We start from the raw sequence: 22,985 nt of genomic DNA, 5'->3' as shown, positions 1-22,985 counted from the left end.
ACTTGATCCGAATGGATCAGTTGCGTCAGATGTTGTTGGATCATAGTTGCTAGGATTTTGGTGAACAGTTTAAGATCAACATTTAGCAAAGAAATTGGTCGGTAGCTACTATAGGAGGTGAGATCTTTTCCCTCTTTAGGGATGACTGAAATGTGAGCTTGTAAAGTCTCCTTGGGGATATATGTCCCAGAGCCCCATGTATTAAACATGTCAGCCATAAACTGTCCAAGTTACGGCAAGAGTTTTTATAATATTGGGTGGTAAACCCATCTGGTCTCGGGGCCTTCCCCACTTTGGAACCACCTATGGCCTGTTTTAATTCAGCCAAGGTGATGGGATCCTCTAGGGATTTACTGTCCGTGTTGGACAACCAGGGCATCTGGAAAGAGAGCAGGTATTCCTCTATTTGGGTCTGTTGGGGGTTGGTGTTTGTAAGTTATAGAGCGAGGCATAGAAGAATTTAAATTAATGTGTGATATGTCTAGGTAACGTGGCTTTTTGACCTGTGCGGGAGATAATCGGTTTCTTCTCGGAGGGATCTAGTCAATAGTCTGCCACACTTATTTCCCGACTCTACCTCTGAGGAGAGTGACAGAGCTTGTTTGTGATGGGACTCCAACGCATGAAAAGCTTTGAGTAAAGCCCCATACACACGCACAGATTGTTTGTTTGCCAACTGATCGGCCAACTTTTGTCCAGTGTTGTTTGTTGGTTGAAATGTGCTCTAGACTTGCACTGGACTTTTGTTGGCCAACAAAAACCAACATCAGAAGTGATGTCATGTTCTGGTTGACTTTCAGTGTGTTTTTTCTTCTCTGAGCATGCCCAGTCTTGCTCATCTGATTTTTGTCTGCCGAAATCTGTACTGACTGAGGAACAATTGGCCGTTATTTGTTGGCCAACAAAAATTTTATAGCATGCACACAAGATTTTTTTCGGCCGAAAATTCGCAGTTGGTTGTCGGAAGCATCATACTAACAAGCCTACAATCGGCAGATCGGACGTTGGCCAACAATTTACGGCCAACAATCTGTGCGCGTGTACGGGGCTTTAAGCCCCATACACACGTACCGATCGTCGGCCGAACAATCGGCCGTCTTTTGTCCCTGGGCTGTTGTGTCCGCTGAAAAGTGTAAAAGACTGCACACAAATTTTGTCCGCCAACTGCAGAAGTGATGTCATGTGATGGTTAACTTTCCCTGTGTTTTTTCTTTTCTGAGCATGCCCAGTCTTGCAAATCTGCTGTCTGTCGGCCGAATTCTGTACTGACTGGCGAACAATCGGCCGTTCTGGTGTCGGCATACACAAATTTTAATGCTTGCACGACAGATTCTGTTCGGCCGAAAGTGCGCTGTCGGAAGCATCATACTAACAAGCCGAAAATCGGCCGTTCGGTCGTCGGCCGAATCTTTTCGGCCGATAATCTGCACGTGTGTACGGGCCTTTAGGAGTCTAGTTGTGCTGTACGCTGTTTTTTGATCCAGGAGCAATGCTTTATGAGCACCCCACGAATCACTGCCTTGTGTGCCTCCCAAATGATTCCAGGGTCAGTATCTGCAATGGTGTTAGTCTGAAAGAAATGGTCTAATTCTTTAGTAACATCTGTCAAAACAGTCTCATCTTGGAGTAGACTTTCATTTAGTCTTCACATCTGGGTTCTGGACCTTCGAAAGTCTGTTAGTGCGTAAGAAAGTATAGCAGGGGCATGGTCGGACCATGTAATAGAGCCTAATAAAGAGTCACAGATCGCGTGTAATTGACAATGCGGCATCAAGAAATAGTCTATTCTTTCTATTCCTCACCTCACCAACTATACTCTCGTATAGTCTCGTTCTCCGGGATGCATAAGGCACCAAACATTTATCAATTGTGCACTATGGAGGGACTTTGTAATACGTTTGCGGACGCCAGAGGGGACAGAGGAGGATCCCAGAGATGTATCCTACTAAGGAATCAGAGGGATATTAAAATCTCCCCCAATAATTAGTTGACCCTCAGAGAAATCCAGGAGCTTCTCCATACCTCTAGTAATGAACGCATTCTGCTGGCGGTTGGGAGCATAATAGGTGGTCAAAGTCACTCTGACGTCACCAACATCGCCCTTCAGAAACAGAAATCGGCCATTGGGGTCTTTTAGAATATGTGCACAGTGTCCATGGTACCGTACTAGAAAAAATGATAGAGGCTCCTTTTCGATTTAGCCTTCGGGTTAGTAGAGTGGTAGGCTAAGGGGAAAAACCGGTCCTTAAATAGTGGAAGCTTGTCATCCCTGAAGTGGGTCTCCTGTACAAAGGCGATATCAATTTTAGATCATTTAAATCGTTCAACAAAATTTGCCTCTTTTCTGGGACGTTAAATCAGTTCGCATTGATCGAGAGGATCCTGATGTTATCCATATGTTAAGAAGGGCGAGGGGAAGGTTGGGAAGTGAGGTTAGGAAGAGGTAGGGGAGGGTAAGTAATAGGGGGCAGATGAAGAGAATGGAGATAAAAAGAATGGAGGCAAAGATGGTATGAGAAAGGAAGAAAGGAAAGTCAGGCAAGCAAAGAATATGAGAGAGTGAAAGAGAAGGGGGCAATCCCACAGAGAGGCCTCAATTTACTAAGAGATAGCAAAACAAATGCTAAGACGCTCACTGCAAAGAGCCGGATGAATGAGCGTGTGCCTATGTGGGGCTGTGGTTGGAAAGAGCCAAGGAACGGGCCCCCGACCCGACCAAGGGACGGGCCGCCGACCCGACCCCCCCAGCCCAGCAGCTTTCTTGAATAAATGAAAGGTATATAAGGTGTAGCACTGCCCCCTAGAGGACTGTTGAATTTTCACACGTTAAGGATTCCCTTGGGTTACCTGTAGCAACTGCTTGCAGAACTTGCAGAAATCTTAACACTTTATGTTCTTGGCTCAGTCAATGATCAGTCTAGAGGTAGTTGTTTTTGTGGTTTTATTTCATATTGGGATAGGAGAAGGAATGAGTGGGATACTCCAACTGTTGAACTATTCACAATTTTGAGGACTTCTAGCTTGAGAATGCGGCAAGGCTGCTACTTCACCCTGCCACTTGAATGAAGCTGAGGTAAGTGTTCCTATTTGTGTTTCTCTTCAGGGTACTCCCAACAGTACCCCCTTTCTCTGTACTAGCTGACATCCGTCCACTGACTAAAAACTCTGGAGTGGTCCCCTTCCTGGGCAGACCCCTGGGCAAGATCCTCTGTACTCACGATACAGTTTTTCCAGATTTCTCGCAGTGCCCCAACTCCTCCAGTCAGCTCTCCTGGACCTCTGGGTTCAGCTCCTCTCCACTGGTTCACCAGGCCGACTGCCTGTGACAATCACCCACTGCTGCGGAAGAGGAGGCAGCCGCCACCCTCCTTCTGTGACTTTGCTTCCTGCCAAAAGACCTCTACCTCATGTGCCCCTGGCTTTTTATACCCTGCCACACAATTCACCGAGACAACCCCTCTGTGCCAATCCCTGGGGCTGTATCAAAAGTCTGTGTGTTATTGGCCAGGTTTCCTCCAGCATCAAATGTGCCTCCACATTGGATCAGCTGGGGACACTCCCTTAGACCAGATGAATCACACACTGGGCACACTGAGCAGACCTAACTCCCAGATCCTGCTCTCTGATAAGCAGAGTGCAATATAGAATTTACCTGCTGCTCCTCTGATAGGCAGACAGAGCCAAAACGTTACTCCCTTTCTAGACCTGACTAGGACGGTGCTACATCTTTAACCATTTGCCGCCCGCCGCATGACTATTTACTGCGGCAGTCAGCCCCCTACAGGCAAAGCGACGTAGTACTACATCGCTCGCCCACGAGCCTGTAGGGGGCGAGCGCACGCCGCCGGTGGCGCCCCCACTCATTCCCTGCCTAGCCAGCGCGTGTGACCAGCAGCTCCGATGTCCGCCAGCCACTTACGATTTCCCTCAGGAGGGGGAGAAAGACAGACGGCTGATGTAAACACAGCTGTCTGTCATTCTCCCTTAAATAATGACAGAGGCTATGCGATCCTGCTATGTAGGATCGTATGTGTCTGTGATTACTTCACTAGCCACGCCCCCTAACAGTTAGAATCACGCCCCTAGGGACACACTTAACCCCTTGATCACAAAGTTAACTCCTTCCCTGCCAGTGTCATTTTTACAGTAACAGTGCATATTTATTACTGTAGTAATGTCACTGGTATCCCCAAAAGTGTCAAATATCAGTCAGGGGTCCGATCTGTCCGCCACAATGTCACAGTCCCGCAAAAAAATTGCAGATCGCCGCCATTACTAGTTAAAAAAAAAACCCCAATAAAAATGACGGCATTTTTAAAAGGCACTACCTGCCTAGAGTTTGCATGTTCTCCCTGTGCCTGCGTGGGTTTCCTCCAGGTACTCCGGTTTCCTCCCATACTCCAAAGACATGCTAGTAGGTTAATTGAATCCTGTATAAAAAAAAAAAAAAATTGGCCCTACTGTGTATGTATATGAGTTAGGGACCTTTGATTGTAAGCTCCTTGAGAGTAGGGACTAATGTGAATGTACAATGTATATGTAAAGCGCTGCGTAAATCGACAGCGCTATATAAGTACCTGAAATAAATAATAAATAAATAAAATATTTCCCGTAGTTAGTAAAGGCAGTAACTTTTGCGCAAAGCAATCAAAATATGCTTATTGCGTGTTTTTTTTTTTTTTACCAAAAATATGTAGCAGAAAACAAATTGGCCTAACATGTTAAAAAATGTTTATTTTTAATTTTTTTTTTTTTATTTCATATTAAAAAATGTGAAAAATATTGTTATTCAAAATTGTCGATCTTTTTTTGTTCATAGCGCAAAAAATAAAAATCGCACAGGCGATCAAATACCACCAAAAGAAAGCTCTGTTTATGGGGAAAAAAAGGACGTCAATTTCATTTGGGTACAGCGTCGCACGACCCCGCAATTGTCCTTTAAAGTCACGCAGTGCCGAATCACAAAATAGGGCCTGGTCATTGAGCAGCCAAATTCTCCGGGGCTTAAGTGCTTAAAAGACGTGGATATCTGGGTAAATTTGAAAAGTTGTGGGACATGTGGTTGGATACCCCTGACCTTGGTCCACAAGAATTAACACTTCAAAGATTAGTCCTAGGACCACATTGAGGGTACCTTTGACGCTGACAGTGTGTTTGCTGGGTTTGGTGGAGGAAATGGCACCTCTTGGAGCACAAAGAATTTTATTGTTGGTTTCTCTGTTCTATGCGCGCAAGGCTATTCTTCTGCATTGGAGGAAGACCGAAGCGCCATTGGTAGAGTATTGGAAGTCACCAGTGAACAAGATGCTGCCATTTTACAAAGCCACATACCTGAATAGAGGATGCGTTAAAAAGTTTCAAAAGACATGACAAGGTTGGAATGAGAGCCCATCTACTCTTCTCGAAGGTGGTTGTGGTCTGCCACCAGTGAAGGTGATGGTCACCTTAGAGGGGTGAGTTGAGGTCCCCTAATACTTAGGGAGGTAACAAATGAAGTCTATGCCTAGCAGACAACAAGCAGTGGTGAGAGGGTGGGGGAGGTTGGCGTATGGACCTGGGTGAGAGTCTGTGTGGGGGAGACACTGCTGCGTTGAGGTTCTCCTTTTGCATTTTCTTATAAGTATTGTAGTACATGAGCATTGCACTGAGGTTGGGGGGATGGGGAGTTGTTTTAGTTATAAAGAAAAGAGGAGGCCAATGCGCTACCAATGGGGTATAAGTGGGGGATGAGTCTGTATATTTCAACCAAAATTCCTGAAACAGACAGCCAATTCTGAAGTGCCACCACTTACTAACAGACATATGAAAAAGAAGGGGGGGGGGGGGAAATTGGCGCTTGTTTCACTAGATAATGATCCAAAATTATGATTCAAAATGAAGTTCCTAGAACGAAGTATGTCACGAAATCCTGGTTGCTGTGTAATACACGCTCCAATGGGTAAATGTGATGAAACAAAATAATAAAGTGGATACAAATCGAATATGTGACTTCAGTGAAAAGTTTTTGTGACTTTAGTGAAAAAATAAAATATTCATAGGTGCATAAAACATATACGATAAAAGGTTGGTTGATGCAATAGAATGATAACAAAATATCCACAATAGGAAAATGATAATCAATAAATATATAGATAAAAAAATAAAATAAAAGAATAAATATATAATTGTGGGGTGATATTAAATTTATAAAAAGCAGTCCATGTGCAAGAAAGAGAGGCCCGGAGTAAAGGAGAGGAGAGACATCGACGGAGGGCCGGCATGACAGGGGTTAAAGGGGTTTGGGACAAGGAGGGGTTTTCAGCCCAGTACGATAGAACCACTGCTGTATTTTAGCCTAGGCCGACAAGGCCTAGGCCTAGGGCGGCACTTTGCGGGGGGCGGCAAAAAAGCCACCCCCCGCATAAAAAAACCCGATCTGAGACATGTCTGCAGTGCTCCGGGAGTCCGGTCATCTTGTGTGCGAGTCGCACCGCCTTGTCAGCTCCTGTCACTCACCTGGTCATTGCCTGCCTCCCGCCGCCTCCCACACACAAAGTCCGGCTTTCAGTAGGGGCGTACTTGCAAGGGAGGGAGGAACTCGCGCCCCCATAGAGCCGCAGTGAGTGGCCAAACCTGCTGCACTTCAATCAGTGGGTGGGGGCGGAGCCTAATGCTCCGCCTACCCTCCTCCGTGCGGCCTGTGGGATACTAGCTTCTCCCTGCGGCGGGGCGTGGTCTATGTCGAGGAGGAGGAGGAGAGCGAGGAGGACAAGGAAACCCCCGGCCAGGCCAGGATGACCAGACAGCACAGCAGGTAGGAACGATTTTAGGTTACCATCACTGCTATATTGGCAATTGCAATAAATAATAACATTTAATTTTTGCAGCAAATATATGTTCAACAACAAATATGGAGCAGTTTGCAGTACAGTACATGAACTTTCACTCCATGAGAACTGTTAAATGAGTGTGCATTGGTTTCAGCATGTGCAAAGTACTCCATGCATGCTGAAATCAATGCAAACTCATTTAACAGTTCTCATGGAGTGAAAGTTCATGTACTGTACTGCAAACTGCTCCAAGCTTTAACCACTTCTTGACTGGAAGATTTTCCCCCTTAATGACCAGGCCATATTTTGCAATTCAGGACTGCATTACTTTAACAGACAATTGCGCGGTCGTGCAACGCTGTACCCTAAAAAAATGTATGTCCTTTTTTTTCCCACAAATAGCTTTTTTTGGTGGTATTTGATCACCTGTGCGATTTTTATTTATTGCGCTATAAACAAAAAAAAGTGCAACAATTTTTTTTCACATTCTGCTATATAACATTCCCAAAAAAAAATTAAAAATCTAAATTTTTCATCCTTTTAGACCAGGGGTAATTAATTAGAATTCAAGGAGGTCCGGTCGCTAAAATTTTCTTTGGGCCGAGGTCCGAATCTGAAGTCTGTGCTATGACTCAGAAAGATGGGCAAAACAAAACGTGTCCATCAGCGTTGCTCTTAACATAAAATATGCCCATTTGAGTGCCCCTTAACATAAAATGTGTCCATCAGCGTGACCCTTAACATAAAATTTGCCCATCAGCGTGACCCTTAACATAAAATAAGGGGCACGCTGATGGGCACATTTTATGTTAGGGGGCACTCTGATGGGCACATTTTATGTTAGGGGGCACGCTGATGGGCACATTTTATGTTAGGGTGCACGCTGATGGGCACATTTTGTAAGGGGGCACACTGATGGGCAAAACAAAACGTGTCCATTAGTGTTGCTCTTAACATAAAATGTGCCCATCAGAGTGCCCCCTAGCATAAAATTTGCCCATCGGCGTGACCCTTAGCATAAAATTTGCCCATCAGCGTGCCCCCTAGCATAAAATGTGCCCATCGGCGTGACCCTTAGCATAAAATTTGCCCATCAGCATGCCCCCAACAAAAAATGTGCCCATCGGCGTGACCCTTAGCATAAAATTTGCCCATCAGCGTGCCCCTTAACATAAAATATGCCCATCAGCGTGACCCTTAACATAAAATAAGGGGAACGCTGATTGTCACATTTTATGTTAGGGGGCACTCTGATGGCCACATTTTATGTTAGGGGGCACTTTGATGGGCACATTTTATGTTAGGGGGCATTCTGATGGGCACATTTTATGTTAGGGGGCACTTTGATGGGCACATTTTATGTTAGGGGGCACTTTGATGGGCACATTTTATGTTAGGGGGCATTCTAATGGGACCATTTTATGTTAAGGGGCACGCTGATGGGCAAAACAAAACGTGTCTATCAGTGTTGCTCTTAACATTAAATATGCCCATTAGAGTGTCCCTTAACATAAAATATGCCCATTAGAGTGCCCTTTAACATAAAATATGCCCATTAGAGTGCCCCTTAACATAAAATATGCCTATTAGAGTGCCCCCTAAGATAAAATGTACCCATCAGCTTGCGCCTTATTTTATCTTAGGGGGCACTCTAATAGGCATATTTTATTTTATGGGGCACTCTAATGGACACAAATGTGTGCCCCTTAACAAAATATGCCCATCAGTCTGTATTTTATAAAACTGTGCCCCACATACCTTTGGGAGCGAAAAATGTGGGAGCCAGGAGCAGCGAACATCAGGGGGGCAGGGCGTGCATGTGATGTCCCGCGGCTAGGCTGAGTGTGAGAGTCAGGAGCCGCAGTTAGGAGCAGGGGGGCGGGGCACGCACGTGACGTCACGCCCCAACTCGCGGCTGGCTGGGAGGGAGCCGAAGAAAGAAGCAGGGGGCGGGGCGCACACACGGAATGTCACTGGTTGCTGGGACACCCGCGGTCCCAGCAAACCAATGATTACTTACGGTGGCGGCCTGACGGGTCCGGGTGGAAGCCTCGTGCGGGCCGCTCCTGGACCGCGGGCCGCCATTTAGTGACGGCTGTTTTAGACCAATTTGTTTTCTGCTACATATTTTTGGTAAAAAAAAATCCCTATGAGCATATTCTGATTGGTTTGTGCAAAAGTTATCGCGTCTACAAACTAGGACAAAGATTTATGTCATTTTTATTTATTTATTTTTTTTTTTACTAGTAATGTCGGCGATTTGCGATTTTTTAGCGGGACTGCGACATTGCGGCGGGCAGATCGGACCCCTAACTGACATTTCTGACGCTTTTGGGGGGACCAGTGACAATACTACAGTAATCAGTGCTAAAAATATGCACTGTTACTGTAATAATGACACTGGCAGGGAAGGGGTTAAGCCAGGGGCGATCAAAGGGTTAAGTATGAGCCTAGGGGGTGGTTTCTAACTGTATCGGGGAGGGACTTGTGAAATTACCATAGAGACCTGTGATCCTATATAGAAGGCGCTCTGTGATCATTTCAGAGAGAAGAACGGTCGGCTGTGTTTACAACATCTGACTATTCTTCTCTCTCAGCGGGGAGCAATTGCGGCCACTGGCCCTGTGCATCGGAGTCCCCGCTGCCTAGTGGATGCGGCCCCCTAGAACCACGCGCGTGACCGACGTAGTACTACATCGGTTCGCACAGCTGAGCCAGCTTGCCGCAGTAAAACTGCAGCGGGTGGTCGGCAAGTGGTTCTAGGGGGCCGCCCCCACTAGGCAGCGGGGACTCTGATGCACAGGGCCGGTGGCCGCAATTGCTCCCCGCTGAGAGAGAAGAATAGTCAGATGTTGTAAACACAGCCGACCGTTCTTCTCTCTGAAATGATCACAGAGCGCCTTCTATATAGGATCACAGGTCTCTATGGTAATTTCAAATGCCCCCCACAGTTAGTAAACACTCCCCTAGGCTTACATTTAACCCCTTGATCACCCTCTACGTTAACCCCTTCCCTGCCAGTGTCATTATTACAGTAACAGAGCATATTTTTAGCACTGATTACTGTAGTAATGTCACTGGTCCCCCCAAAAGTGTCAAAAATGTCAGTTAGGGGTCCGATCTGTCCGCCGCAATGTACAGTGGTGGGATTCAAAAATTTTAGTAACCAGTTCCGACTTTCCCAGCAGAATGACCAGCGTGCCCCCTTTTAATGCACAGTGACCAGCGTGCCCCCTTTCAATGCACAGTGACCAGCGTGCCCCCCTTTCAATGCAGAGAGACCAGCGTGCCCCCCCTTTCAATGCACAGTGACCAGCGTGCCCCCCTTTCAATGCAGTGACCAGTGTACATGCCCCCTTCAATGCACAGTGACCAGTGTGCCCCCCTTTCAATGCAGAGAGACCAGCGTGCCCCCCTTTCAATGCAGAGAGACCAGCGTGCCCCCTTTCAATGCACAGTGACCACAGCATTGCCCCCAATGATTGCAGAGTGCCAGCCACAGCATTGCCCCCAATGATTGCAGAGTGCCAGCCACAGCATTGCCCCCAATGATTGCAGCGTGCCAGCCACAGCATTGCCCCCAATGATTGCAGAGTGCCAGCCACAGCATTGCCCCCAATTGCAGAGTGCCAGCCAAAGCATTGCCCCAAATTGCAGAGTGCCAGCCAAAGCATTGCCCCAAATTGCAGAGTGCCAGCCACAGCATTGCCCAATGATTGCAGAGTGCCAGCCAAAGCATTGCCCCCAATGATTGCAGAGTGCCAGCCACAGCATTGCCCCCAATTGCAGAGTGCCAGCCACAGCATTGCCCAATGATTGCAGAGTGCCAGCCACAGCATTGCCCCCAATGATTGCAGAGTGCCAGCCACAGTATTGCCCCCAATGATTGCAGAGTGCCAGCCACAACATTGCCCCCAATTGCAGAGCGCCAGCCACAGCATTGCCCCCAATTGCAGAGCGCCAGCCACAGCATTGCCCCCAATTGCAGAGCGCCAGCCACAGCATTGCCCCCAATTGCAGAGTGCCAGCCACAGCATTGCCCCCAATTGCAGAGTGCCAGCCACAACATTGCCCCCAATTGCAGAGTGCCAGCCACAGCATTGCCCCCAATTGCAGAGTGCCAGCCACAGCATTGCCCCCTATTGCAGAGCGCCAGCCACAACATTGCCCCCAACTGCAGAGTGCCAGCCACAACATTGCCCCCAATTGTAGAGCGCCAGCGATTTCCCCCCCCCCCCGCGAGACCCATGCACTTACCTCACGGACGGTCTCGCAGTCGGCTCCCCGCGTCTCCAAGTCCTCCCGTGGCGCCTCCTCCTCATCCAATGGCACGGTGTTTGCCTTTCGGCCAATCAGGAAGCGGGAGGACCCGCTCCCTGATTGGCCAGGAGGAGGATCATGTGACAATAGCGAATTCTCATTCGCTATTGGCACAGAATGGGCGGGTCGGGCCGCACTGCTCCGCCCCCCGGCTGCCACATCTGCCCGAGCGCGGGACATTCAATTGTCCTGCGTAGACGCGCAGAGGGATTCAGCCGGTTCTGCGAACTTGCAGAAAGTTAGCAACCGGTTCTATGGAACCGGTGCGAACCGGCTGAATCCCACCACTGGTTACACCCAGTGGTGGGATTCAAAAATTTTAGTAACCAGTTCCGACTTTCCCAGCAGAATGACCAGCGTGCCCCCTTTTAATGCACAGTGACCAGCGTGCCCCCTTTCAATGCACAGTGACCAGCGTGCCCCCCTTTCAATGCAGAGAGACCAGCGTGCCCCCCCTTTCAATGCACAGTGACCAGCGTGCCCCCCTTTCAATGCAGTGACCAGTGTACATGCCCCCTTCAATGCACAGTGACCAGTGTGCCCCCCTTTCAATGCAGAGAGACCAGCGTGCCCCCCTTTCAATGCAGAGAGACCAGCGTGCCCCCTTTCAATGCACAGTGACCACAGCATTGCCCCCAATGATTGCAGAGTGCCAGCCACAGCATTGCCCCCAATGATTGCAGAGTGCCAGCCACAGCATTGCCCCCAATGATTGCAGCGTGCCAGCCACAGCATTGCCCCCAATGATTGCAGAGTGCCAGCCACAGCATTGCCCCCCAATTGCAGAGTGCCAGCCAAAGCATTGCCCCAAATTGCAGAGTGCCAGCCAAAGCATTGCCCCAAATTGCAGAGTGCCAGCCACAGCATTGCCCAATGATTGCAGAGTGCCAGCCACAGCATTGCCCCCAATGATTGCAGAGTGCCAGCCACAGCATTGCCCCCAATGATTGCAGAGTGCCAGCCACAGCATTGCCCCAAATTGCAGAGTGCCAGCCACAGCATTGCCCAATGATTGCAGAGTGCCAGCCACAACATTGCCCCCAATTGCAGAGCGCCAGCCACAACATTGCCCCCAATTGCAGAGCGCCAGCCACAACATTGCCCCCAATTGCAGAGCGCCAGCCACAACATTGCCCCCAATTGCAGAGCGCCAGCCACAACATTGCCCCCAATTGCAGAGCGCCAGCCACAACATTGCCCCCAATTGCAGAGCGCCAGCCACAACATTGCCCCCAACTGCAGAGCGCCAGCCACAACATTGCCCCCAATTGCAGAGCGCCAGCCACAACATTGCCCCCAATTGCAGAGCGCCAGCCACAACATTGCCCCCAACTGCAGAGCGCCAGCCACAACATTGCCCCCAATTGCAGAGCGCCAGCCACAACATTGCCCCCAATTGCAGAGCGCCAGCCACAACATTGCCCCCAATTGCAGAGCGCCAGCGATCCCCCCCCCCCCCGCGAGACCCATGCACTTACCTCACGGACGGTCTCGCAGTCGGCTCCCCGCGTCTCCAAGTCCTCCCGCGGCGCCTCCTCCTCATCCAATGGCACGGTGTTTGCCTTTCGGCCAATCAGGAAGCGGGAGGACCCGCTCCCTGATTGGCCAGGAGGAGGATCATGTGACAATAGCGAATTCTCATTCGCTATTGGCACAGAATGGGCGGGTCGGGCCGCACTGCTCCGCCCCCCGGCTGCCACATCTGCCCGAGTGCGGGACATTCAATTGTCCTGCGTAGACGCGCAGAGGGATTCAGCCGGTTCTGCGAACTTGCAGAAAGTTAGCAACCGGTTCTATGGAACCGGTGCGAACCGGCTGAATCCCACCACTGGCAATGTACAATGTAATATAATACAATACAATGTACAAATATACAAGTGGGCACTTTGTACCCACCTTTAATGTACAGAGAGGAAGAGGTGGAGATCTAAGAGGAAAAGGTGAATCTTAAAGAGGAAGGAGAGTGGTTTACGGATGACAGGGCGGGACTGAAACAGGTAGGGGTGTGGCCTTGAAAGGAAAGGGTGGGTCGTAGTTAAATTAGGGGGTGCACAAAGGTAGTCTGGCCTAGGGCAGCACAAAACCTAAATACACCACTGGATAGAACATATAAGTGGTGGGACTTTTAATTGGTGTTTTGGCCAGGAAGGGGTGGAGCAACAGGGAGAGGTCAAGCTAGGGAACTCTGGAAGTCTTCAGTCAGAGGAAAGCTGCATTGGAGAATATTTCCCACCCTCCCTCCCATTTTCTTGTTTTTTTTTCGGACTTTTGGTTTTTGCAGTTCACCGCCCTTGTTTTTGGTTTTTGTTTTAACAGAAGCTTTCTTCTTTTGGGGTGGTTCTTTGTCATGGCAGCAAGCGGGGTACAAGGTCCTGGTAGGTTAGTATGGTGCAAACTTATATTCTTTGGCAGGGACCCGTCTGAGGTACGGCTCCCTGATGGTGCAAACTTATACTTGGTAGGGACCCGTCTCAGGTACGGCTCCCTGATGGTGCAAACTTATATTTGGTAGGGACCCGTCTGAGGTACGGCTCCCTGATGGTGCAAAATTATACTTGGTAGGGACCCGTCTGAGGTAGGGCTCCCTGATGGTGCAAACTTATCCTTGCTAGGGACCCGTCTGAGGTACGGCTCCCAGTAGTTGGTATGTTGGTACCTGCGACTGGTTGTCTCCGAGCCGGTGCCGTGGCGGCTGGAGGCCTAATTAAGTCGGACGCAGGTACCTCCTTCTTTGATGCCTACCGGGACCTTGAGGCTCCAGTAAAAAAACTGGGTTTAACGTGTTATATACCGGTTATGTATACAGTTTAATAAAAGGCTGCTATGGCCATTTAACTCCAACCTGTGGTCATGTGGTTATTTATAATGGAGGAGGAGAGTGATGGTCAGAGCATAATGGAGAAAAATCATCTTTAATCCCCTAGTCAAGTGCAAATATTGCTTGAACGGAAAGGTGAATTTCATGACCGTGTCACTAGAAGTGAGCTATATCCTTTAACCGCTTGCCGACTGCCGCAAGTACAAATACTGCGGCGGTCAGCCCCGTGCAGGCAAAGTGACGTATATATATATGTCACTCGCCTGTGAGCCAATATGGGGGCGAGCGCACGCCGCTGGAGGCGCGCTCCCGCCCCCGCTCGTTCATGGACCCCCCCCCGCGTGTGTGAGCGGCGGACCGGCGTAACAGCAGAGATCATACGGTCCTGCTATGTAGGACTGTAGATCTCTGCTGTTACACCTCAAGCCACATTCAATAACAGTTAGAATCACGCCCCTAGGGACACACTTAACCCCTCCTTCTCAAATAAAGTTAACCCCTTCACTGCCAGTGTCATTTTTACAGTAACAGTGCATATGTATAGCACTGATTACTGTAGTAATGTCACTGGTACCCCCAAAAGTGTCAAAAATGTCAGTCAAGGGTCTGATCTGTCTGCCGCAATGTCGGAGTCGCACAAAAAAAAAAATCGCAGCTCGCCGCCATTACTTGTTAAAAAAAAAAAAAAACACCAAAAATTACAAAAATCTTTCCCTTAGTTAGTAAACGCAATAACTTTTGCGCAAACCAATCAAAATACGCTTATTTTGATTTTTTTTTTTACCAAACATATGTAGCAGAAAACAAATTGGCCAAACATTTTAAAAAATTTTGATTTTTACATTTTTTTTGGGGAATTTCATATAAAAAAAATGTGAAAAATATTATTTTTGCAAAATTGTTGCTCTTTTTTTGTTTATAGCGCATGATCAAAAAAATCGCACAGGTGATCAAATACCACCAAAAGAAAGCTCTGTTTGTGGGGAAAAAAAGGACGTCAAATTTGTTTAGGTACAGCGTCGAACAACCGCGCAATTGTCCGTTAAAGTCACACAGTGCCGAATCGCAAAATAGGGCCTGGTCAGGAAGGGGATAAAATCTTCCGGGGCTTAAGTGGTTAACAGGTGTAATGGCCGCTCACCTCCAAAAAACACCTTTTAAAGGTGTTTTAGTGATAACAATCACTGGACCAGGATATTTAATCCTCCTCCACTGGTGGGGACTTCTATTGGGATCTCTGGGATGTCCTTATTGTGTCTTAAATGGATGTTGTCTGCCTCGTTTATTAGTGGGTATTAATCCTCCTTTAATACTCCACCAGTACGCTCAGAAAAATGAATGGCTACTCGTAGTGAAGTATATCAAGGCATTTATTAAAAGCAAAACAAATAAACTTACAGTTGAGGTAAAACAAGTTCAACAGCCGCCGATGCGGTATTAGCTCCGATACTTCCGGTCCCGGCCATAGACCGGAAATGATGTCACCTGGCTTCTCCAGACGCGTTGCGTCACTAAAACACGTGACTTTTAACACTTTCTTGCACATGGACTGCTATTTATAAATTTAATATCACCCCACAATTATATATAATTAATATTTATTCATTTTTTTCATCTATATATTTATTGATTATCATTTTCCTATTGTAGATATTTTGTTATTCTATTGCATCAATTAACCTTTTAACTTATATGTTTTATGCACCTATGAATGTTTTATTTTTTCACTGAAGTCACATATTCGATTTGTATCCACTTTATTATTTTGTTTCATCACATTTACCTATTGGAGCATGTATTACACTGCAACCAGGATTTTGTGACATACTTAGTTCTAGGAACTTAATTTCGGATCATCATCTAGTCAGGGGTGTCAAACTTCATTTTATCGCGGGCCGCATCAGCATTATGGTTGCCCTCAAAGGGCCGGTTATATCTGTAGGATTAGATGTCCATAGCACCCCATGTCCTGGGGAGGCAAAGAAGAGCCTTTCTACAGCTGCACAGAGGAGTGCAGGATCTGGCAAAGGAGTTCTGTCCTCTCTGCTGTCGACTACAGAGACAAGGTGGGGGCAGAGACGGGGGGGGGGGATGCAGCTGCAGGAGAGGTGCGAGGGCCACATGATATGGCCTGGGGGGCCACATTTGGCCCGCGGGCCTTGTGTTTGACACCTGTGATCTAGTGAAACAAGCGCCGATTTCCCCCCTTCTTTTTCCGAGTTGTTTTAGTTGCCTTGTTGTTTCGTGTTATTTTTACTTTACATGGGCTGGAGAGGTAACCAGTAACAATGGCAGACCCACATCAGGCCACAGGCCTAGAAAACCTGCTACACGCGCAAGGCTATTCTTCTGCAATGGAGAAAGACCGAAGCGCCATAGGTGGAGTATTGGAAGCCACCAGTGAACAAGATGCTGCCATTTTACAAAGCCACATACCTGAATAGAAGATGCGTTTAAAAAGTTTCAAAAGATATGATAGGGTTGGACTGATAGCCCATCTACTGTTCTCGGATTGTGGTCTACCACCGGTGAAGGTGATGGTCACCTTAGAGAGGTGAGTTGAGGTCCCCTGATACTTAGGGAGGTAACAAATGAAGTCTATGCCTAGCAGATGACAAGCAGTGGTGAGAGGGTGGGGGAGGTTGGTGTATGGATCTGGGTGAGAGTCTGTGTGGGGGAGACACTTGTGCGTTGAGGTTCTCCTGGGAGGTTCTCCTTTTGCATTTTCCTATAAGTATTGTAGTACATGGGCATTGCACTGAGGTTTAGGGGGATGGGGAGTTGTTTTGGTTGCCTTGTTTGTTTCTTGTCTGTTTTTTTGTGTTATTTTTTCTTGTCTGTTTTTTTGTGTTATTTTTACTTCTATGTTTAAAAATTAATAAAAAAAAAAAAAAAAAAAGATGAGTCCTAGGAATGAATAAACAGTAGGGATCACGGGATAAGGCGCAGGCCAAGGAGATAAACTTAATGAGATGTTGGGGGAGTGGGTGGAGTCAGTGGAGGTGGCGAATGGAAACATGCAGGATTGACTATATATGAAGGTTACGATCGCTGTGTCTATGACTGTACAAAGCGTAAATATTGTGTACGGAATGGAATGGACTTTTCTTTCTTTATAATAAAACTTTTTCTGATTTAAAAGAAAAAAAACACTCCGAAAAGATGAGTAGGGAAAATGTTAGTGGCCTCCACCTGTAAAACCATTCCTGTTTTGGAGGTTGTTTCATTGTTGCCCATCTAGTGCACCTGTTGGTAACAACCCCCTCTGCTACTTCACTGACCAGATGAATATCCCAGGAGTTTCCCTGACTTGATGCTATACTCTGATTATAAAGTGTTGAGCAGTGTATATGAGTGTGGAAAACTCTTGGCAATTTTTCTTGTCTTCTGACAGACGGACTCTGTGGTGGGAATAGAAGGACATCGGAGGAAGATGTGACTACAGAAGATAATGACATGGCATCTTCTCCAGAAGTAAATCCTGTTCCTCATAATATACATGACAGATCTCACCATTGGAGGAGATCATTGGATATGTCTAATTCTGAGGAATCTCCTGATACTTCACATAGTCCTCTAATATCTGACAATGCAGACGGGTGCAGGAAACCATCTAATCTCAGGGAATCTTCTTTATACCATAAAAGGGGTTCATACAGGAGAGAATTCATTGTCATGTTCAGAGTGCGGGAAATGTTTTAAAACCTTCATCAGCACCAGAGAATTCACACAGATGAGCTTCCCTATACATGTTCGGAGTGCAGGAAATGTTTTAAACACAAAAGAAGCCTTGTTAGCCATCACAGAATACACACAGGGGGGCGTCCCTATTCATGTTTCGAGTGTGGGAAATGTTTTAATCAAAAAGGAGGCCTTCTTAGAGAATACACACAGAAGACTTTCCCTATTCATGTTCAGAGTGTGGGAAATGTTTTAAACACAAAAAAAGCCTTCTTAGCCATCAGAGAATACACACAGGTGACCTTCCCTATTCATGTTCAGAGTGCGGGAAATGTTTTAATTTTAACGAAACCTTCTTCGCCATCAGAGAATACACACAGGTGAGCTTCCTTATTCATGTTCAGAGTGCGGGAAATTATTTAATCATAAAGGAAGCCTTTTTATCCATCAGAGAATACACACAGGTGACCTTCCTTATTCATATTCAGAGTGCGGGAAATGTTTTAATATTAAAGTAAACTTTCTTAACCATCAGAGAACACACACAGGTGAGCGACCTTATTCATGTTCAGAGTGCTGGAAATGTTTTGGTCACAAAGGACATCTTCATGAGCACCAGAGAATTCAGAAAAGAGAACATTTTTTGTCTACGATTTGCCACACATATTGTCTAGTTTCCTCCATCCCTATATTTATATATAAACAAGGATAAAAACAAGGTTGTGGGACTTTGAGTGAGGCAACTAAAAAGAGTTTATTAATTAAATAGCTGTACATATAACAATATTGGTATCATGAACACATACAGGGATATAGTATACAATGAATTGCATAATACATATTAATGATATATATAAATCCGCGCTTAGGATATTAATAGATTCCTTATTCGTAATGGCTGCTGCCCACCTGTTAAACTATATTTCCGAAGATATATAGTATGAAAATAAAAACTCCAAGCAGGTGTATGGCGCTGCCAATATACCAAATCTTCTGTATACTTAATCCTCCATACACATCTCCACAAGTGTAAAGTGCAAAATAAACAATCTTAAATGTAATAAATAGTGTTGGACTCGTAAAGTGCTAAGTGCAATGATCCTGTGCTATGTGTATTATAAATCAATAAATCCGTGATAAGTGACCCCTTTAGGGTAAACAATCACACTATCAATCCACTTAAAGTAACCATATGCCAACACAAATAGAAATATAAATATGTAAATAGTGATATACTGATGAAAAGTGGGTGTGGTATATAACAAAAGTGATAAAAATCATAAAAAATATATGTTTAAAATATATAAAAATATATAAATATATATAAACACCTATATAAATCTGTAGGAGGAATGGCATAAACAACTTTAAAACACTGTAAAAACTAGCAGCAGATGTATAGAGACAACCATAAATTATAGCAGCATTAATCAAAGTAATATAAGAACCAATAGGTCATAAACATTTGAAACAAAATGGATTATGAGTCCATAAATATAAGGTGCAAACAAAGTGACTTCAGTGCAGGTGCATTCAAATGCTGTTTTGAGGGTGCCCGGATTCCAGTGACCACTCTGTGCTCCCTGCACCCTTAGGACCACACTCACCGACAATAATCACCCCTGCAGGGGTATCAGGCCTTGGAAATATTGCCACTGTATCCCCTCTGCTCTCCCTGGGTGGTCTTATAAGTAGGGGTATGGTCCCGACCTGCCCGAGTCCTCTGTCGCACTGTCCTTGGAAACTGGGGTATCCTCGGGTATGTGGGAAATAAGGCTCACATAGGGTAGTACCGTTTAACAAGGCTTTATTAGTATAAAAAAAGGTACTCACAAACATAAAGAGTCGATCGGCAGGTATACAACTATTGCGGTCGCGCACTTCCGGGACGCCGTGCGTTCCACAGACCGGAAGTGCGTTCCACCAGGCGGATGTGACGCGATGACGCTCTACGCGTTTCGTCAGAATGACGTCTTCAGACTCCTGAACTCCTCCTACTCCTACTCCTTTGTAGGCATTTTGTGGACCTCCGTCCACTCATCAGGAGCTTAAATGTAAGTTTGTGTGTCTAAGAAGAAAAATATATATCATAAAAATGAGCATCATCAGCACCAGAGAATTCACACAGATGAGCTTCCCTATACATGTTCGGAGTGCGGGAAATGTTTTAAACACAAAAGAAGCCTTGTTGGCCATCACAGAATACACACAGGGGAGCGTCCCTATTCATGTTCCGAGTGCAGGAAATGTTTTAATCAAAAAGGAGGCTTTCTTAGAGAATACACACAGATGACTTTCCCTATTCATGTTCAGAGTGCAGGAAATGTTTTAAACACAAAAAAAGCCTTCTTAGCCATCAGAGAATACACACAGGTGACCTTCCCTATTCATGTTCAGAGTGCGGGAAATGTTTTAATTTTAAATGAAACCTTCTTCGCCATCAGAGAATACACACAGGTGAGCTTCCTTATTCATGTTCAGAGAGCAGGAAATGTTTTAATCATAAAGGAAGCCTTTTTATCCATCAGAGAATACACACAGGTGACCTTCCTTATTCATATTCAGAGTGCGGGAAATGTTTTAATATTAAAGTAAACTTTCTTAACCATCAGAGAACACACACAGGTGAGCGACCCTATTCATGTTCAGGGTGCGGGAAATGTTTTGGTCACAAAGGACACCTTCATGAGCACCAGAGAATTCACACAGGGGAGCGTCCCTATTCATGTTCAGAGTGCGAGAAATGTTTTAATAAGAAAAGAAGCCTTCTTTACCATCAGAGAATACACACAGCTGAGGGTCCCTATTCTTTTTCTGAGTGTGGGAAATGTTTTAGTCTAAAAGGAAACCTTTTTCGGCACCAGAGAATTCATACAGGGGAGCGTCCCCATTCATGTTCAGAGTGCGGGAAAGGTTTTAATAAGAAAATAAGACTTCTTAAGCATCAGAAAATGCACAGAGATGAGCTTTCCTATTTATGTTCAAAGTTCGGGAAAAGTTTTAATGACAAAGGAACCCTTTTTTAGCACCAGAAAATTCATACAGGGGAGAGTCCCTATTCATGTTCAGAGTGCCGGAAATGTTTTACTTGTAAACGAAACCTTCTTCACCATCAGAGAATACACACAGGTGAGCGTCCCTATTCATGTTCAGAGTGTGGGAAATGTTTTAAGGAAAAAGGAACCCTTCTTAACCATCAGAGAATACACACAGTTGAGCATCCCAATTCATGTGCAGGTGTGGGAAATGTTTTAATCAGTAAAAAAACCTTGTTAGCCATCAGAGAATTCACATGGGTAAGCTTCCCTGTTCATGTTCAGAGTGCGGGAATTTTTTATAGTAAAGGTAGACTTCTTAGCCATCAGAGAATACACATAGGTGAGCGCCCTTTATAATGTTACAAGTGCGGGAAATGTTTTCCAAACAAAGGTTTATTTCTTAGAAACCAGAATGTTCATACGGGCGAGCGTCCCATTTCTTGTTCAGGGTGCGGGAAATGTTTCACCCCTTATGTATGCTTCAAACGGCAAAGAATTCACACTTATATTAGAGGCTCCTTTTTCATGTTCAGAGTGCGGGAAAGTTTACAAATAAAGGGAATATAATGAAACATCAGAGTGCACCCCTGCTGGTACTACAGGAAATGGACGCTGGATTGTAACGGGTGGAACTGTTTAGTCCATAAACAAATGTGAAACCACCACAGTCCACTCGGGGTTGGTTTACACCCCCATCGCCCTCTGACCCGCTGTGGGGTTGGCAGGCAGCTGGGAGCCCTTATGTTAACCCTTTATCTTCCATTGGTGAACCTTTTTTATTGGTTGCTTCATGTTGTTGATCCTTTTTTATTTATTGAATAGCCAACTTTTTATTGGTCCAACCAATGTATGATTATTAATACATTTGACACATTTGTTAATTCTATTATAAAAGATTTAAGCTTTATTTTATTCATATCATTAACTGTGTGGTAATCGCTTATTCTGATCTTGTACAATAAAAACGCTTTGTACAATATTCTGTGCCGAGTCTTCTTTTTTACCAATGATTAGATGATCGGTGATTGGAATGTGATCAGTTCATAGAGAGTCATCCATTGGGGTTTTAGTAGTGAAATGGAGAGTCGAGAAGGCACCACATTGACAAGCCATTGGAGGCCCTTTCTAGTCTTCCAAACTCTATCTCACTGACCTAAGGCCAAAAGAGTTCCAGGAGTTCTACTCTGTCCACAGTTCCCAAACCAAAAGGAGACATCTGCCACATCTTCAATCTTAAGGCCCTATATGTCCTCAGCTGGCACAGAAGTTCAGCATGCAATCCACCAGGTCATAGCCTCTCTCTTTATCAGGGAGACTTTTTTTTTTTGACCACCCCACGTATATGTCCTGCAGCAGGGCAGCCATTCTGTGCAGAATCACGTACCTGTACATCATCTGCATTTCCGGGTCTGGGGCCAGAAAAGTTCCAGGAGTTCTACTCTGATCACAGTTCCCAAACCAAAAGGGGACATCCACCACATTTTCGATTATAAGGCTCTAAAAGGGGGTGGCGTGGCTAGCAAGGGCATGTGAGCGGTCGTACCTTCACAAGGCCCCCGACACTTACCCTGCACCGATCCTTCCCTCTTCCTCTGACAGGCTCACAACCGCTCCAGCCTGCAGCCCTGTGCCTCATAAATAGGGTTGAGCGGACACCTGGATGTCCGTGTTCGGCGGGTTCGGCCAAACTTGAAAAAAAGGTCCGGGTCCGTGTCCCAGACTTTTTCCGAACTTTACCCGGACACCGAACGCCATTGAAGTCAATGGGGACCCGAACTTTCAGACACTAAAATGGCTCTAAAACACCAATGGAAAGGGCTAGAGTGCTGCAAATGGCAGCAAAACGTAGTTAAGAGCATGGCAAGTGCTCTGAAAACAAAAGTGGATAGGGAAATAACTTAAAACAACAAACAAAAACAGAAAAATAAAACAATTTTCTTCATCTGTGAAGGATGAGGCCCAAATGGAGTAGGAGGGAGGTTGAGGTGGTGGTGGATGTGGCGGTGTAGGTGGAAGCGGCGATGGAGGAGGACGAGGTAGCCAACACTGCTTTTTTTCAGTCATTTTAAATGAGGGTACACCCCAAAAGAGTGAGAAAGATCAAAAATAGAACAATGGCTGGGTAAGGTCGGTATCCATCTCTATTCTGCACAAGGTACGGAAAAGTCCTGTGGGATCCATGCCTGGTTCATTTTAATGAACGTGAGCCTGTCCACATTGTCTCTGGACAGGCGGCTGCGCTTGTCTGTGATAACGCCCCCAGCCGTGCTAAATACACGTTCAGATAATACACTGGCTGCAGGGCACTCCAGCACCTCC

The 22,985-nt window shown here is 46.0% G+C and overlaps 1 pseudogene across 1 annotated transcript; it reads left to right on the top strand.

Moving 5' to 3' along the window:
• The first annotated feature begins 305 nt into the window (after positions 1 to 305).
• On the top strand, positions 306 to 20,654 carry LOC309564328 (annotated as a pseudogene). Its single transcript has 4 exons — positions 306 to 410; positions 18,080 to 18,176; positions 19,942 to 20,169; positions 20,254 to 20,654. The product of its transcript is annotated as an uncharacterized misc_RNA (transcript).
• The last annotated feature ends 2,331 nt before the right edge of the window (positions 20,655 to 22,985 follow it).

The sequence above is a fragment of the Pelophylax lessonae genome, assembly GCF_965119305.1.
Source record: "Pelophylax lessonae genome assembly, chromosome: 9".
Lineage (NCBI taxonomy): Eukaryota > Metazoa > Chordata > Amphibia > Anura > Ranidae > Pelophylax > Pelophylax lessonae.
The sequence above is the reverse complement of the archived record's forward strand: the minus strand, read 5'-3'. Positions and strand labels throughout refer to the sequence as shown.